The sequence below is a fragment of the Dasypus novemcinctus genome, chromosome 5 (assembly GCF_030445035.2).
Source record: "Dasypus novemcinctus isolate mDasNov1 chromosome 5, mDasNov1.1.hap2, whole genome shotgun sequence".
NCBI lineage: Eukaryota > Metazoa > Chordata > Mammalia > Cingulata > Dasypodidae > Dasypus > Dasypus novemcinctus.
In genome coordinates, this window is record NC_080677.1 from 10,581,550 (window position 1) to 10,587,549 (window position 6,000).

Sequence of the window (6,000 nt, forward strand, 5' to 3'; positions counted from 1 at the left end):
AAAATACTATATCGTTATAATGTAGTTCGATCAACTATAAGGTAAGTATAAAAATAGATAATGGTCCTATGATCTTCAGAGACTCAAAAACTGAGAACCACTAAGAACAGTGGTTTCACAGAACATTTCACACATTATCAATAGATATTTCCTTAAAAAAATAATTAAGTGGTCCACTACTTTGAGAAATTCTTGGGGTAACATTTTAAGCAGATTTCTTTACTGTAAAATTTACTGAAAAACTCCTCAAAGTCAACACCCCCACACCTTCTACTGCATACTGTGAATCCCTGAGAGGGGTCTAATATGCAGCATTTCCAAACTCGACAGAGTTAGGAATGCTTTTCACAGTCAACCTGTTGAGTATTAACCTCTCATCACAAAAGAAAGAAACAGGTCAAAGAAGACAGGACTCCTTCCGCCAGATAGCTCATAGGCTGTTTGAACTTGGACATACAGAAGGTGCATTCACTGTGGTGACTGAACTTATATAACTAGAAGGCCAGAGCCACCCTGCCCATGTCAGCAACAAACAAGAGGGCACCTTGTCTAAGGGCCTAGCTGGGCCCTGAGGGTGCTTGCTTCAAAGCCTCAGAATTGGAGCTCAGGTATCAGCCTGAAGGGAAAAGGCTCAGCCATCCCTCAATCCCAGTAAAACCAAGAGAGCACAATTAGACAAGGCACTGTGTGGAATGAGAGGAATGAGAAGATGGAGTGAGTGAGAGGTGAGAGGAACATGTTCCACAGTGTTGAGTAAGAGTTCACTCTTTCAAAAAAGTGTAAACTGGTGGGCAAGACAGAGCTCCTCATGAATCTTGTGTTTGAGGACCATGGCTCTAATTCTTTGTCCCTGGACCCTTTTAGCTTTGACTCCCTCCTCAGAATACAGTTTGTTTCCTGCCTTAGCTTTGGGGTAGGTCTGTAGCATCCGTGAAATACCCAACTCAGCTCATCACTGGACAGCTTGCTGGATTTGTACAAAGTACACATATGGTGTCACTAGAACAGCCCTAGACACTGAATTGGCTGACCCCCAAGCTTGTTCCTTCCAGTCGCTACTACCACCTCAAAAAGAAGCTGACACCTCCTGGTCCCATTGTGCTGTGGGTCTGCATGGCCTGCCATCCAGGGCCTGGGCCACATGTGCCATGGAGCCGGCCGGAAGTCCCCGCTGCCCTCTGCAAGGCCTGGTTCCATGAGACCAGCAACCTGTGACCCAGTCAGGCCCAGTTACAGCAGCTGGAACAGCTGTTCCATCATCGGTGCTCAAGGTACCAGGATACCCTTGCCTTCCCAGGGAGACCCACAGCAGAGTGCTGGTGCTAGATGGCATCATCCAGCACACAGAGTGGATGAGTTCTCCTACCAGGAGCTGATAATCAACCCACCCCTCTGCAGCCACCCATGGGGGTCAGGGACAGAGACGTCCTATCAGAGGTGGTGAAGCACCCCTCGCTGGAGTTGATAGTCAAGTGCGAGGTTGGTGAGGATGTCACCCACATCTCCAAGAGGTTCCTGCCAGGCATGGCTGTTGGCTTGAGTTCATGAAAGAGAAGCAGAATTCCTTCAATGTTGTCATCACTGACTCAGACCCATGGGCCCAGCCAAGAACCTCTTCAAAGAATCCTATTACCAGCTCATGAAAACAGCCCTCAGGGAGGAAGGCATCTTCTGTTGCAAGGTCAAGGGACAGAGGCTGCACCTGGGCCTCATCAAGGAGATGAACTGTTCTGCAAGACCCTCTTTCTGGTGGTGGGCTCTGCCTACTGCACCATGGTACCTACCCCAGTGACCAGACCTGCTCCATGCTGTGCAGCAAAAATGTCAGCCCCAGCTTCAGGGAGCCAGGGCAGCACTGATGCAGAGACAAGGGGAACAGATGCAGCTGAAATGCAACTTGGATGTTGTAGCAGTTTCATATTATTGATGAATTCCAAAAGGAGAGATTGATTGTATTTGTAAACTGGTTGGTTCCTCTGGGCATGTGTTAGATTCAGCTGAGACATCTGATCAAATTATGTTAAGACTAGGGCTTCCATTCAACCACATCATTAGGGTGTGACTCAGCATTGAGTCCTAGCCCCCTTGATGGGCTGATAAAACAGACTCACACAGAGAAGATACGCAGAGGATTCGGCAGCCCCTGGATGAGAGACAGCCTGACAGTCTACAGCTGAGCTTGTGGAAACACCAGAGCAGGAATGAGCCCCAGAGAATGAGAGAAAAACCCCATGCCCACCTATAGCTGAGACTGGAAGAAGCTGGACCCATGGAGCCTTAGGAGGAAGAAGAAGGCTGAACCCTCACAGACATCGCCCGCCATCTTGCTCTAACACATGGCAACAGACGTTGGGCGGGAAATTACCTCTTATGGTACCTTGAGCTGAACTCTTTAGGGCCTGGTAATGGAAAGCTTCTACCCCAAATAAATACCCTTTATAAAAGCCAGCAGAGTCCTGGTACTTTGCATCAGCACCCCTTTGGCTGACTAACACAGATGTGCACCAGGCAGCCTTAGTGCTGCCCGAGTTTGCCACCAAGGTCTTGCACAATGTACGCTGAGCCCAGGTGCTGCAGCCAACACCCAGAGACCCAGACAAGGAGCTTCCAGGGTGCTGGACTCCAACTGCCCTGGACAGAACCCTCTGCTGGCTCTCGTCCACCCACCAAGTGTTACAGACCCCAGAATACTGCAGCCGGCCCTGCTGGGTGACCTGTCTGTCTGTCTATGTGGCATCCAGCTGCCCAGCCTCTGCTAGCTGTGTACAGTCCTGTCTCTGCCTTCTTTTGCCCCTGGTGTATTTATACCAGCCCCCCCCCCCCAAAAATGAAGCTGTCCCCTAACCTGACTTCTAATACCATGGATTGGTTTTGCCCAGTTTTGAAATTTATGTAAATGGAATCATACAATATGCACTCTCTTTGTGTCTGTTTTTACTTTTTCTTTTTCACTTAATATTAACTTTGAGAACCACCTTTTACGTTAAGCACAAAAATAAACTTTAAATAAATAACACATCCACAAATGTAGAAAATCAGACAGGATGGAAGGATTTAAATGAAAAGCTTCTGTCTCCCACACCAAATCTCCACCTACCTCCCTCAGAGCTACCACTGGTATCAGTTTCTTGAGCATCTTTTCAGAAAAATTTGAGGCATAAACAGGCTTCTGGCTGTGGGTCATTTTCTGTTTTTGTTTTTGTTTTTGTTTTACAGAAACAGTAATACATCCTACATACAGAAAAAAAAAATGCATTATTAGATTACCTTCTAAATATTTCCTGAATTAACCTACATCCCCATTGCCATTTCCCAATCCACTATTGAAGGTACAAGCCAATAACCTTGTAGATAGTCACTGTTTGGCATTGACTGGGGTTTCCTCATGATTTCGTTTGGCTTATGAGCTTTGGGCAGGAACATCACAGAAATAACACTGTGTTCCTCTTAGTGCATCATATCAAGAGGCACCTCGTGTTGGTTGGTCCATTGTTGGTGACATGAGCACTTGACTAAAGCAGGATCTACCAGATTCCTCCACTGCCAAATCACCCATTTTCCTTTTGTAATGAACTAAGTAATCAGTGGGGGTATTCTCTGAGACAACGTATACAGCTTATTCTTCATCGAACATTCCCTCAAAGGTCTTGACATCCAGAGATGGGTTTTGCCTACATCAATTATTACTCTGGGGAAGCGGACTTGGCCCAATGGATGGGACATCTGCCTACCACATGGGAGGTCTGCGGTTCAAACCCCGGGCCTCCTTAACCCATATGGAGTTGGCCCACGTGCAGTGCTGATACGCACAAGGAGTGCCCTGCCATGCAGGGGTGTCCCCCGCATAGGGGAGCCCCACGCACAAGGAGTGTGCCCCGTAAGGAGAGCTGGCCAGCGCGAAATAAAGTGCAGCCTGCCCAAGAATGGCACCACACACACGGAGAGCTGACACAGCAAGATGACACAACAGAAAGAAACAGATTTCTGGTGCCGCTGATAAGGATGGAAGCAGACACAGAACACACAGCAAATGGACACAGAGAGCAGACAATGGGGGAGGGAGGCGGGGAGAGAAATAAATAAATAAATAAATAAAATTATTACACTGATGAAAGCAGAATGGGGTGTATGAGTGCAGTTTTCCCTGCCTTGGAGGTCCACTGAGCAGGCTGGATGATACGGCTGCTTCTAGCCTGTCTCTGGCTCCTGAAGTCTTGTTTACCATCTTCAGGAGGCTCAGCTCACTGCCTGAAAAGGTGAACTCCCAGGAAGCATGAGAGATTCAAGGCCCAGGGTAAGATTTCGGAGACACTGAACTTGGCCCTCAAGCAGGTGATATAGTTTCTATGCCTTGCTCCCCCTCACCACAGAGGTCTTGTCTTGAGATTTACTTGTTCTAAGGCCTCATCAGATTTTTTCCTCTGGGCAGGGAGTCTAGTTCTTTGATTATGAAACCAAACTTGGACTCTTGACTCTTGAACCCCAATTTATTTAGCAAGTCATTCTCTAGAACAACACCAGGGTAAGGGTTGCTTCTAGATGCTTTAATGAGAGTTTCAGATCGGGTGGAGGACCCTTCAGAATAATCTTGCCCATGTTTTTGACCAAATTCTGAGGCCTCCTCAGGTCCTTGTCTTCTCTGGAATGGGTATCTAGTTCTATCCTGAAACCAAATCTGTAATCTAGACTCTTCAGACTTGATATCTGTTTGATATTATTGATGAATTCCAAAAAGAAATATTGGATTATGTTTGTAAACTGGTCTTCTCTAGGCATATTAGATTATATTGGTTTCATAGGTATACTTGATTAAGTAATTATGTAAACCTCTTGTTGCCAGTAGGGTGTTGAGTCCCCACCCTTTAGTGGGTAGAGACTCACAGATAAGAGTTATGGCAAAGAACAGAGTTGAGGGCATTTAATGCAGGAGTTTTGATGCTGGAGTTTGATGCTGAAGCTGGAGCCCCAGGGAGTGAGACAGAGCCATTTGCCTGATAGTCTACAGCTGACCTTGTGGAAAGAGGCAAAGCCTAGAAAGCCTTATAGTCTACAGCTGACCTTATTGTGGAGAAAACAGAGGTGCTGAGCCCAGAGGAACCTAAGAAGCCTGAACTCTCGCAGACATCAGCAGCCATCTTGCTCCAACACATGAAAATAGACTTTGGTGAGAGAAGTAACTTATGCTTTATGACCTAGTATCTGTAAATTCCTACCCCAAATAAATACCCTTTATAAAAACCAACCCAATTCTGGTATTTTGCATCAGCACCCCTTGGCTGACTAATACAATAACTAAAGCCAAGTTTTCACTTGGAAGCATAACCTGATCAAGCCTCTGAATTTAGTGCAAGTGCATCTATCATTTTTGGTACAGTCTTGTTTGGAGAGGTGTCCTGGGCAAGTTGGAAGGAAGCCCCATGACCACGTGTGTGAAGAGGCTCAGAATAATGATTTTTAATGCATAAAATAAAATCCTAACAATTTCAGAAGCAATACATTTGGGGTTTTGTGATATATAGCTCCTCTATTAATGTATTAAATTAAAACAGATCCCACAGAGTGTCCAACAAACACCATAATTTCAAAGCACTAATAAGCTCCCTTTGGTAGGACATGCACTAAAATTGGAATGATATCGAGAATATTATCATGGCCCCTGCACAAGAATGAAAGGCAAATTCATGAAGCATTCCACATTTTTAAAATTTTCAGTATGGGGTTGGTGTTGTTTTTGCAATTGTCCTGCAAATTTGAAATTGATCCAAATTTCAATATGAAAAAGTACTGATGAAAATAAACCATATGTTGAGGTATCTAATGCAACTATAATTGGATACAAAACTATTTGTTATTTTTATTGATGACAGTCACAAGTGCTGCTAATAGTAATACTCTGCTGTCTAACTTTATAATTGAGGGAAACAAAATTTAGAGATGAATTGAAATAAAGGTGTGAATTTTTTCCAACCAAAGTTCACAGACACCCTGAATTCTAGGTCC

General features: G+C 45.2%; 1 non-coding gene and 1 pseudogene across 1 annotated transcript; both read left to right on the top strand.

Moving 5' to 3' along the window:
• Positions 1-2,562, top strand: part of LOC101439354 (spermidine synthase-like) — a 29,124-nt pseudogene extending 26,562 nt beyond the window's left edge.
• Positions 2,563-5,597: 3,035 nt separating this feature from the next.
• On the top strand, positions 5,598-5,701 carry LOC111762520 (U6 spliceosomal RNA). The gene has a single exon (XR_002795620.1). It is a non-coding gene; the product is annotated as a U6 spliceosomal RNA (small nuclear RNA).
• The last annotated feature ends 299 nt before the right edge of the window (positions 5,702-6,000 follow it).